Below are 12,854 nucleotides of genomic sequence, written 5' to 3' on the forward strand. Positions count from 1 at the left end.
GGCAGCGGAGGTATTTAGCAAGACTTTAACAGAAATTTAAAAATCTTGCTACAGATTGAGGATACTTTGAAAACTTGTTATGATATACAGAGTGAACCATCTTAGGGCCCGATTTCATGCTGACTTGCGTCGATGCAAATCGCGCCTTAGCAACCCCAATCAAACTAATGCTACCTTAGCAACGGAATTTTGCGCCTATAACTTTAAGTCGGACTCTAAGACTTTAAATTATTGAATATGTAAGGCTTAATTAAACGTTAATTAAACTACCTGACCATTTAAAATTACAATTTTAGCCATCTTTTCAAGAACTAAATTTATTCAGCATGTTTACTATCACATTAAGTATAAAAAAATTAAATTCGATTTACTAAAAATTGACTGAATCCTTGTTTCTGTTTAAGAAAATTCGTTAATTTTGCCATTACAAATATTTATTTTCTTGATACGATTTAGTAATGATATCTTTAAAATAACAAATAAAAGCGTTGTTTTTGTGCATCCATGCTGATCCTGTTTTTTGACAACTTTGAATTTCTACACACTGTAACGATTAGTGTTACAATGCATTGTAGTAATTTTCAAAAAATGAAAAAAAAGAACCAAAATAGAGCCAGAAAAAGCTTTTGTAGGTTGAAATTAATCATAATCAAATAATAACCCTAAGTTAAATAAGAAATATAAAAAACGATAAATTGAAACAGATATCGGAGATGTTCAAAATCGTCCATGACTTTATGAAAACTAGATCAGTTATTTATTCTTTTTTTGCATAACCGGCGACACTGATCTAATCATTTAAATTTGACAAATCTTAGTCAAATACTAACAACCTGTCACACCAATTTACCAGTTCACGGATTGCCGTCAATTTGTGAAACATCCTGTATACCCATTTGCAAAAATTTTCATAAAAAAAAAGATCAGAAATATTTTCCTAAACATATATTCCGTTTATTAAATCCATAGACATATCTATTGTTACATATGTATAAACCAAATTGTCCACTCTAAATTTCTTTGTCAGCTGCAAATAAATGGAGCTCGAAAGCAAGTCAAACCAAGCATTAAATTGAGAAATATCAAAAGCTGCAATCCGAAATGCGGCCTTAATTTGATAATATCTGTAAGTAGCGATATATTGACAAAATTAGTGACCGAGAAGTGTCATTAACGGGTTGCAACACAACGGGGATAAATGCATCAACTCGTCCTCGATATTTGCACATTGCCCTTTATTAAACTCTTCAGCCGTAACAGCAATTTGCGTTTAACATTAGTAAAACAGAACGTCAATTGGAGTACATTACGTTTTTTTACCCAACGCGACAGCATTTGGCTCTGAAATTATAAATTATAAAAGCGAAATGCAATAAAATATAATGATGTTATTTCCCCATTCAATTTCCCTGCCTTTATAAACACTTAAGCGATATCTGCCGTATTAGAATTTCAGCTTTGATGCAGTGCTTTTCGTTTTTATATAAGGTGTTAAAAATTATAAACGCGTTTACGACGTTCATTTTTAACAGGACGGCGTCGTTGTAATTTTCTTTTATACTCTGAGTACTAAATGAAATTATTATTATTATTAACGATGCTAACAATATTCGTGCATAGTACAAATGACTTTTAAATTGAATTGTTCGCTGGAGGCAGGGCGCTTCAAAAATGGAGTACATAATGTGATTAGTTCCAAGATAGGACGCCAGATGGGAGCTGCTATAAAAATGCTTTTATTATATTTCCAGCTACAATGGGCCGTTTAGGGCCAAATTGGCACATTGTTACTCTCTGTCGTGGATGTATGTGCGGACGCTGTGATTGTTTTATACTCTTTGTGCGACCCCTAATTCGATTTGCTGATGTGATAGTGTTTTTAATCGCAAATAAATGACTTCGACTTTATTAACTTCCATAATCTCGCGCACTTTACGATGCTAGGGCGTTAGGCCCAACAAAAACGTTTCCTATTTCATTAAAGCCGGCCATAATTGCAAACACTAATTTTCTCAAAAAACTCATTATCAACAAATTATGAATCATTAGCACCTCAAAAAAAATCAAAAATGCGAAAAGAAATTTTGAAAAATCTTTGTATAAAAACAAAAATTTGCAACAGGTTGTAAAATTTTATCACATGCCACATCGCTAAAGCTGTCTTTATGTTACCCTGGAGAGGACGAAAAGTGTCACTTTACCGTGCTCTTTGCTTCCAAACGCAATCCTTTAATATCCTGTGACATATATGGAACAAAAAAAATCTTGTCAGGATTAAATTTTTAATTAGTTTCATGATTTTAGTTTTAATGAAGTAATTGCAGGGATACCAACACAAGTGTAGCCTGAGATTCCATAATGAAACCAAATTGTTTAAACGTTGGTAACACAAATATTGGAACGCCGTAAACCGATTTAATTTCCGGCAACCCGGCCGCATGACTATGGTAATTAGCGTACAGGTGGCGCCCCACCCTGCGGCGGACAGACGGAGAACTAATCATGACTGTGACCGCAGTTAGACTCTATTATTTACTCAACTGCTTTTGCTGATTGAAGCTGATTGGAAATTGCTATGGAAAATTTCCGTCTCAACAATAAGCAGGATTTGACCCAAGAGAGAAGAGCCCCTGAAAAGGTGTTACACTTGAAAATGCATTAAGCGTTTGAGACTATTATTCTATTATCCACCCATAGATCCCATATTTGGTAAACATATATTGTTGTGGACGGCCCATTTACGCTTGAGCTCTCTAGAAAAAAATAGTAATGAGGCTGCCGAAAAATCAACAAAACCTAAGCTGCGGCATAAGCACATAATACGCTTGTTTTCCATTGTGGTCGACTTGAAAAGAGCACGGGATTGCAAACATAACCGCACCATTAGCTATAGCGTGTCGGCAGAATATTGCATTTCAAGAGTCTTGCATTCCTCTATATTTACAGTATCTTTGCGGATCTCGGATGGTAACAAGTATCAAAAGGCGGCTTAGCTGTACTTCAAGACGTTGTGTAAAGGAGAGACCTTTTGTAATTGTGGTTTGTTTGGAGGTTTAGGATGTGGCCTGCTGAGAATGTGGCCCGTGTCTGATGGCTATCCTGTCGGAGGAGGAAATTTGGAGTATTGCCACAATTGTCATGTCTTTACCGGCAGATGGTCACAATAAAAAAGATTTTTAGATATAATTCACAATCTAATTTTGAAGGTTTGGATAAAAGGCAGGAGAACCAACGACCAATTACATGTGATTAATATTTTTGATTTTACATTGTATCATAAATATCAAGATAAATTAGTTTTTGGAAATTTCGGGCAAGTCTATTATAGATCACACAATTCAGATTTAAACCGATTTTATTACGTTTGTTTTCTCATCATGAATGAGTACTGAAAAGTTGTCTTTTCATCAGTCAAACAAAAACGCCAGGAATCAAAAAGATTCTTCGTAAAATTTTGCGTAATTTTTTTTGAGATGAAAAATGTTTCTCCATTTTGTTCTGAGACCTGTAAATTTGATGATTTTTACGCTACAGCAACTAAATTTTGCGAGACTGCCATAAGCGTGCTAAATCAGAGAATTACAGATCAAAAGAAACAAAGTTTAGAATTTATTATTTTTGAGATACCTAGGGGAGAGGGGGGCATAGTGGGGAACTTAACAATCAATTAGCCACGCATCTTAAAATAATAGAAATTAACAATTTTTTTTCACTAAATATCATAGACTAATGTATTGCGGATGATTTTTGTTGTACTTTTTTTGATTACAAAAAAAAAACTTACGACATGTGAGCATTATTTTGAAAAATGGGATTTGCCCCGCTTTGCCCCGCCCCTAGGAGTAAAGTGGGGTACCCTATGGGGAAATCAAATTTTTGAATAACTGTGTACCTACTTAGAAAAAGTAACATTTTATAATTACTTAGGCATCAATGGATATTGCACATAAATGAGCAGGTTCATCATATTTAGCCACTAAATTTAAATTAATAAAGTAATAAATTTAGATTTGAAAAAAACTTGCTCCCTAACTTCGCGAATTTTTTAACGAAAACACTGAATTTCACATTTTGTTTTATAAAACATATAGGTTTTCACACTTTGTTTTATAAAACACACATGGTTAACTGTCAACTGACAACCAATCAAAACACGCTTTTCGACTTTTTTCACGGCGTTTGATTTGAGCAGCAGCAGTATTGCCCCGCTATTCCCCGGTACCCCACTATGCCCCCCTCTCCCCTACTTAAAAAATTTCAATATTTGTTCTAAGAAATATTAGTGTGTTGGTTTTAAAGCCACAGCTACGGAATTTAGTGAAATTGTTCTCCTTAATAAGTGTGCCAAATCACAGAATTATAAAGGGCAAGAAATTTTTTTTTGAATTTTTTATGATTGCAATAAATGAAAAAATCTCTATTTTCTTCTAAGACCTATTGGTATAGTAGTTTTAAAGCTGCAGCAACTAAATTTAGCAAGATTGCTCTCCTTCAAGTTCTTAATAAGTGAGCAAAACCACAGAATTATAAAGCAAAAGAGACACATTTTTTAAATAATTATTTTTTTGAGATAAGTTGGTAGGTAGGTAGAAACATAAAAAATTCCAAATTTTGTTCTAAGACTTATTGGTGTATGGTGTATGGTGGTTTCAAAGCTACAGCAACTAAATTTGGCGAGATTGTCCTCTTTGAGGTGCTTAATAAATGAGCAAAATCACAGAATTATAGAGCGAAAGAGACAAATTTTGAATTTTTTTTTGAGATAAATAAAAAAATCTTAACTGTGTTCTAAGATCTATTGGTATACCTAGTGGTTTTGATGCAACCGCAACTTTATCAAGTTAATTGTTTTCTTTTAGGTGTTTAGCAAGATTACTAAATTATCCAACTATACCTAGAGCAGAAAAACCATTTTTAGAATTTTTTTAATTTTAAACGAATCAAATAAAAGCTTCAATATTGGTAACGCTCGTAGTTTTAATGCTGCAGCAACTAAATTTAGTAGAAATATGTGCCAAATTAAAAAAATATAGAACAAAAAACAATTTTTTTTTATTTTTAAAGCCAATCAAAAATGTTTGTAATTTTCATAAAAGTCTTGCTCTTGGTAATTTTAACACTGCATCAACTAAATTTAGAAATTATTATTATTAAAATGTTCAAAAAGGAGCAATAAATTCAATTTAAAAAAAATTGTTTTTAAACAATCAAAATATTTTCTTATTATTTGATGTTGATACATGATTCTGTTAATTTTAATGTTTTACCAAATACATTTGAAATGACTACAGATATTAGTGCGCTAAATATTTGTGCGCAATTTGACAATTATAGAGCAAAATAAACAAATTTTTAGGATAAAATTCTGTGTAAAAATTTAGTCGGCTTTCTGTATTTTACTAACAACTGGATAAATTGTCTTTCCTACTTCATATTAAGTTTTGGAATAGTTAAAATAAAGATAATAAATAAGCACAACAAATTCCAGATTAGCTAAATCAAATTCTTCAGACCATGTAATTGCGCCGACCATAAGTGAGGGGATTAAAATGCGTAAACCGCCATATGTAAACCCTGCAATTTATTCAATTTGCTACAAGCTCAATAGAACCAAAAGGCGTGTACTGCCATCAGTAATCACAGTGTAGAATCGTCATCCCCACGAGCATTTGTGTTTTTTAGAGGTACAAAGAGATGCTTTTAATATCAGTTTCCAGATGTCGTTACAAAAGCCCAGCATGATGTCAAAATTACAAAAAAAAATTCATGTCACTCCAATCCTGATCTAATAAAATATTAATTTTAAATCTTTAAAAACGTCTGAAAGGATCGGTTTTAAGTCGGTGAAGAGCTTTATTTCGAGAACACCTTTCCTCGAAACCTATTAGGGTTGGCAAGATCAAGGGTTGATAAGAGTGACATTGCTGTAACTTTGAACAGATTTCTATGCAATCGCTATAATCATCACTCACTTTAAGTAATATGATGCAGAACGGCACGCATCATTTTAAAACACGTTATCTTCATCTGTTATTATTGTTATTGAATGGAGTGATTTTGTGTTGATGTCGCTGATAGTGATGATTATACACCACAAGCATCGTTTGAACACTTAACGTGATTACCGTGGTAATTGTCAATTTTGAAATTGTCTGCATTTTCACGAAATGGATTGTAACAATGTAAAAAAAGTCGGATCAATAATTACATCACAGGCAGTGAAAAGTTAATTGGTTTTTATGGAGGTGGTTGGTGATTGCTTTGTTCGATATATTCTGACCGAGCTCGTGTGCGGTTACCTCCAATCATTACCGTGGCCATAATTCAATCACAGTAATTCCGTATTTGCTTTATATTGGACCGTATCTGTCCAGAACATGTGCTTTGTGCCGAGCTTTGGTTAAATCCTATCAGCGTAGCTAATCTACGAATTCTCCTCCTTACCTAGTTTATTGGTTGTTATCGTATTGTATCCAGCACAATTGATTCAATGGTACGGGAAATCAGACTTTGTTACAATACGAACCATTCACTTATCTCTTCAAAAGCCGGAAACACTCATTTTATATAAACTCAGGAAACTCGAATATGACAAAAACTTACTAACGAGTTTCGTATTTTGCCGCTTCCTCTCAATAAACAATAATCGTGCACAGTTCGGTAAATAGACAACGTCCCCCAATGTGTGCGAATACAAACGGATAATGACATAAGGGTATAACTAGTTTATAAGCGCACGGCAAGATGAAGGAGGGAGAGTGAATTGCCCCCCTGGGGTTAATCGGCGCCTCGACTCCATTGTTTACATTTGTATCTGACCGCTTTGCACCATTCTTCGGGAACAATGACGCTTTTTGCTGAATGTGACAGTCTCACCTCAACGCAAAAGCTTCCATAATCCGACTAATGATGTACTTTCAACGAGTTTATAAACCAACGCCGCTGGAAAAATGCACCTTTTGGAGAGGACAATTTAAACTTGTTATCCAACAACTAAAAAATAACAAAAATGGGGGACAAAATTAAGCTTTTTTCACAAATAGGATAGTTTTTTTTGAGCTTTATTCCGGAGAAGTTTAAAATGTTTCATTCTTTCATTTTCTACAAACAGTGGAAGGGTACCGGTTTTATGAAAAGTGGCTGATCATTATTATTAAAGTAGAATACACAAAAGTAAAAATTCTATTTAAATTAAATGATCAAACGGTTAACAAAGAAAATATTTTAGTTTTTTTTTTTAATATTTGGGTAAGAAAAGCTTTTCTTCAATTTTCTTAATATAGACGAAAATATATTTATTTCGCCAATTTTTACCTCAATGAAAGAAAAATCAAAACGATTAATTAATAATTAATTAATAAATACAAAAGTTAAGATTGTTTTATGGTCGCCATTTTCCAATATTTAGTCTCAGTTTATCGAAGATAAATTAAACCAAATTTAGATAATAATAATAAATTTAAACCTAATTGAGATTGAATACTTAATGACATGTTAAATAAAAATAAAGCTGCTTTTCGGCCAACCAAATGTCAGCAATTGTCAAATTATTATGTAAATTGGCCCTTTATTGGCAAATTTTATTCTTAAAAGAGCATAATTTATTTTTATAATCGCACAACATCCAATTTTTATTTCATACAAATTTTTTTCAAAATAATCAAAAAAATTTAACACTCCGGGTATTAAAATGTTCACCGTTTTGATTTAAGTAATATAAAACATAAAACAAAACAAAAAGTAAACATTTCGAAACAAAAATTTTAACTATACAAGGTGTTTTTGAAATGCATGTATAAAAAGAGTGTGCTAATTCGTTGTTACAAATTGGGTCTATTAAGGTAAAAGTCTTTTTGTTTTAGAGATAAAATTCTACAAAAATTTCAATAAATTTGCTTGTGTGCCACTCATTTTAAAATGACTCAATATCGAGATAGTGGTTGCTTAGGAAACAAGCCATTTCAAGTGCGTTTTTTGCCAGTGGTGTAGAAAGAAAATGCGTGGGTTAATTTTACTTTGTCAGTTTTGATTTAAAAATTGGTTTTTCATACTTCATATACTTCTTCCGAAATAGCGTAGAACTGTTTTGAACATGCATTTCAAAAACACTATGTATATTTTATAAATTTAAAGTTAAAAATAATAATTAAAAGGTTGTTTGATTGTAAATTATAAATTGTTTAAAAAAATGGATCGAAGGTTCAAGGACTGACAAATATTTTCAAATTTCAAGTTCTGATGACATTGAAATATACTTTTTTATACTATCATACACTATCATTTTCTGTAAACGATTTAAAAATTCAAATAATTTTATCAAATGGTCTAAAATAACCAACATTTTTGTGTATACAAATCGAAAAAACTTTAGACTACCACTAATCCAATATTTTATTTAATTTTTTGTAGATTAGAACTATAAAATCGAATATTTCTTAATTCTAAAACTGGCTCAAAAAAATTATAAAAATTTAAAAAAAAATTTAAATAAAATAGATAAGTGCTTCTAATAAAAATTCTAAACAAAATAGACCACAGATATTTTAAGATAATAAATTTGATTTGAAATGGTAAAAAATAAGGAAAACTAATTTCAAATAAAGCAATTTTTAAAATTTAGAACTGGTTGAAATTTTTCAGATTTTTCCAACTAGTCCTCAAACTTGGTTCCCAAAAGTTTTGCATACACAATACGCTTTTTTGTCGCCGATGTGTAAAAGGGCGTATCAAGTGCGTAACTAAAGGTGCAAAAATTATGAATGCCCCGACGCCTGCTTTAAAAAGACTCACACCACCAGGAGACAAATTTTGTTTATCCGGACAACGCGTCCACACAAGAGATTATCAGGTAAAAACTGAGAAGATGAAAAGCCCAGAGACCTATTATTAAGAGCTTTTACAGGTCATGCCTAAATAATATCCACTGCACTTAATACAGCTCGGATTTTTTTTGTCTATAAGAAGATTAAATCTGACGCATCTCTCAAACTAAAATTTCTATCAGATAGGTAGGTGACGTAATATAACGCCCCCTTTTTATCCATGAAACACGTGATAATTTGATAAAAGTCGACCAGCACATCCCACAACAAATGTTGCAGGGATGTTGAATTTAATAAACTATGAAACAAACCTAATTGCGTTGTTGAAAAAATCATTACATCATCGCTCCGGGTGCAAATGTCCACATAATATGTGTATCCCAGCGAGTCCATGGAGCAATTTAAGCCCCTAAACAGCCCTCGGCCTAGGGAGAGATCTCCATGAAAGAGCTACATATCAATGTTTGCAAAACTACAATCATTTGAACCAGTCGGCTGTGGGGCGAACGAATTTAATTGACTCCTTAGGGGATGTCAACTTCCATTTCACATTTTTTTATTTAATTAAAATCTTTTTTACATTTAAATTAGACCGACTAGCTCCGAAATTAAATAACACGTTGGCACATAAAATATTGCGAAAATTGGCAACCCGCTCACTTTTTTGCTCGAAATTAAAATTCCTCCGTAAATTAAGAAATTGGAAGTCGAATAAACGTTATTAAAGACGGAATAAATTATTTTCTTCCTCTCCAAAGACGAAATTATTTTTTACCAAGCCGACGTTAAAAGAGTTCTCGATCTGTTCTAATGACGATTCCTCGACGTAAAGTCAATTAGTGCTCGTGAATTCAATTAAACGCTTAATGAAGTACTTTTGCTGTTCCGTGAAGATTTATATCTACTCTGATAATTACATAAAAACAATATCCTCGTTACTGAGGAAGCGAAATAATAATTCGATTCTCGAGCTGTTGGCACACTTTCAAAATAGCAACTGCGATTGTTGACCGCCATTAAATAAAAACAACACCATTACAAAATTAATTCGCGATGACAAGATCGGGCGCAAAACATCGATATTAAATGTGAATCAAATTTGAATTAGTGTAATCGAATTTCGCGTAGGGGAAAGCAGATAACTTTGTTATGGCAGCTCGGACAAGGGTTGGACGAAAGTGGAGAACTATGCACATGATTGCGTTATAAGTCTTCGATAATGAGGATGTTTATTTTTAACGACTTTATTGATTTTTAATAGATAAGCAACTCCTCGGTATATTGGATTTTTCACTGCAATTCAACTCTAGAATAAGATCGTTAATTTCCGTTAACTTTGGAAATGAGACACGAATTGAAAAGTGATTTCAATTTCAGCACGAAAAGTCATCTTCTTTAACTTGCTAATCGTTCAAATAAATTGATCACTGCAACGAGTGCGCAACTGAAAAAGCTCCACTTCTTATCATTGTAATAACTTTCAACCGCAATCTCATTATTTTGACAAGAATAACGTAAAATGCAGATATCATTAATATTAATTTCACAGCTTCATACGTACATTGAAACATTGATATTAATGTTATTTTGACCCACGTTATATCAAATTTATTGGAAAACAAACAGTTCGTCACGAATGATAATGAAGTGACATCTACTCGGCTGGTAAACAACTAACTCACCCCCTTTAGGATAAGGGTGGTTGAAACAGTTGCCTTACGTTCTTTTATTCTAGTTGCGACCCTCATCGATAGAGGGAAGCTCCAGGATGTCACAAATAAAAAGCTCCCATTATTGTTATTTTAAATCTTTTTTAGATAAAGAGGGAATTAGGGCAGTTATTTAAGATTCTTTAATAGTTTAGATATGTATTTAAATAATCTTGGTATGTAAATAAAGCAGTTACGCAATTTATTAAAGTTTATTGTCATTGAACAGTACAAAGATAAAAGAAAATTATTAAGAAACATCAAAAATCGTTAACAATTATTTTTAATGACTAGTTAGGTAATAACGAAACATTTTAGTTGGAACGAGTACGTGGCAATTGCATTTTAAACATTACACATATTTGCTTATCGCCAAATGGAAGCAAGCAAAGTCTAGTCCAAAATCTATAAATGAATGTCAAATTACAAAAATACTTTTTTACAGATTGATCTTTGAATTTAATCGTGACCTCGTCTTATCAATTAGGATTTCCTGATTTTTTTGCTTATACATATTTTTGGATTTAATCGCGATATAAACAGTGAACTTTCGTACCTTTTTACATTAGGAGTAGTTTTTAATTTGTGCGAACGTATTTTTGTTGATAACAAAAAATCGAAAATAATGTTCTTCCAATTATTTTATTAGATGTTCAGTAAATTAATTAGCTTGTCATCATAAATTTTCATCCAGTGAAGTTCGATTTAATCAAAAACCTCTATTTTTGGTCTAAAATTTTGCAGTTTGGTACACCTATTAAACACTTTAAAAAAAAACTTTAATAAACCTTCTCAGATTTTATTGTCATAACTTCAAAGTAAACAAAAACGCAAATTTTAATAAAAAAGTAGAAAATATCGGAGCGATTTTTCCTAAAATCTTTATTTTTTGTTTTTAAAGTTTGCACTTCGTTATTTATAATGAACACTTTAGAGATAGTACTCTTCTTAAATTGCAATCTTATAACTTGAAAACTAGCAAAGACATGAGTTTTAATAAAAAAAGTTGAAATGACTTAGTTTCTTCCAAAATAATTTTTTTAAAATTCTATTTTTTGATCTATCCTTTTGCATTTTGGCACAGTTAATCCAAACTTTAGAGATAGTAACTTCCTCAAATTTCATTGTTATAGCTTTAAAACTAAAGATACGAATTTTAATAAAAAATAGTTGAAAATATTGTATTCATATCAAAATTAAATTTTCTAAAACTTTAGTTTTTTATTCTGTTGCTTTTAAACATTAGCACAGTTAATAAACACTTAAGAAATATGTAGTAACTTTCTCAAATTTCATTGTCATAGCTTTAAAACTAACAATAATACGAAAACTTGAGAATATTTACTTCGTCCTAAAATGAAATCTCAATTTCTAGTTCAATAATATTGCAGTTCAGCATAGTTAAAAAAACTTTAGAGATAGTAAGCTTTCAAAATTTGACTTGCATGACTAACAAAGATATGAATATTAATATAAAAAAGTTGAAAATATTTATTTGGATCGTCCAAAAATAAATTTTTCTAAAATTTCAATTTTTTGTTCTAAAATTTTGCAGTTTGGCACTTAAACACTTTAGAGATAATAACCTCACAAAATTTCATTGTCATAACTTAAAAATCAGTAAAGATATAAGTTTTAATAAAAAAATATGGTTTACTTGAAGTAAAAAAAATGAAATTTAAAATTTTCTTAAATTTTTTCCAGAAGTTTCTCTTTACTGTGACAAATTTTCTATGGTAAGTTTTTTACAATTGACCAATTAAATTAAATTGTGAAAAACTGAAAGAAAAATCCATCGAAAATTTTCTGATCTTATATTAAGTTTTAATTTATTTTTAAGATTAGAAGTAGTAAAATCTGCAAACAGCTAATTTAGCATTGATTAATTAAGAAAAAGTTTATGTAAACAATTATTATTATTGACATAAATTGTCAATCATGTCAGATTTTTTTCCGAAATAAACCAGTCGGTATTAGTTATCGTAATATTTGCTTAACAACTGCAAGTGACCATGAGATATAGGTCATTTTTTTAATATAATAATTAATAAATTAAAATTTTTAGATAGCACTATCACCGTCTTTATTTTTTTTGATAAACTGGAAGTTTACCTTTATTGTTGATTTATTTATATAGTTTTTCTTCTAAATCATGTTAAAAACATAAGAAATATGTAGCCTTTTTACAATAATACTACTGACGACCTCATTTAAACCAGATAAAAATAAGGAAGCCCCGTTTCGGTTTTTATACTTTCACCTCAAACAATGGGTCTTTGTAATATTTTAAAATTTGAACTTTTGCTTTTAAATGTAAATTCGC

The sequence above is a fragment of the Gnatocerus cornutus genome, chromosome 1 (assembly GCF_029298725.1).
Source record: "Gnatocerus cornutus isolate USDA-ARS CGAHR chromosome 1, icGnaCorn1.1, whole genome shotgun sequence".
In the NCBI taxonomy this organism is placed as follows: domain Eukaryota; kingdom Metazoa; phylum Arthropoda; class Insecta; order Coleoptera; family Tenebrionidae; genus Gnatocerus; species Gnatocerus cornutus.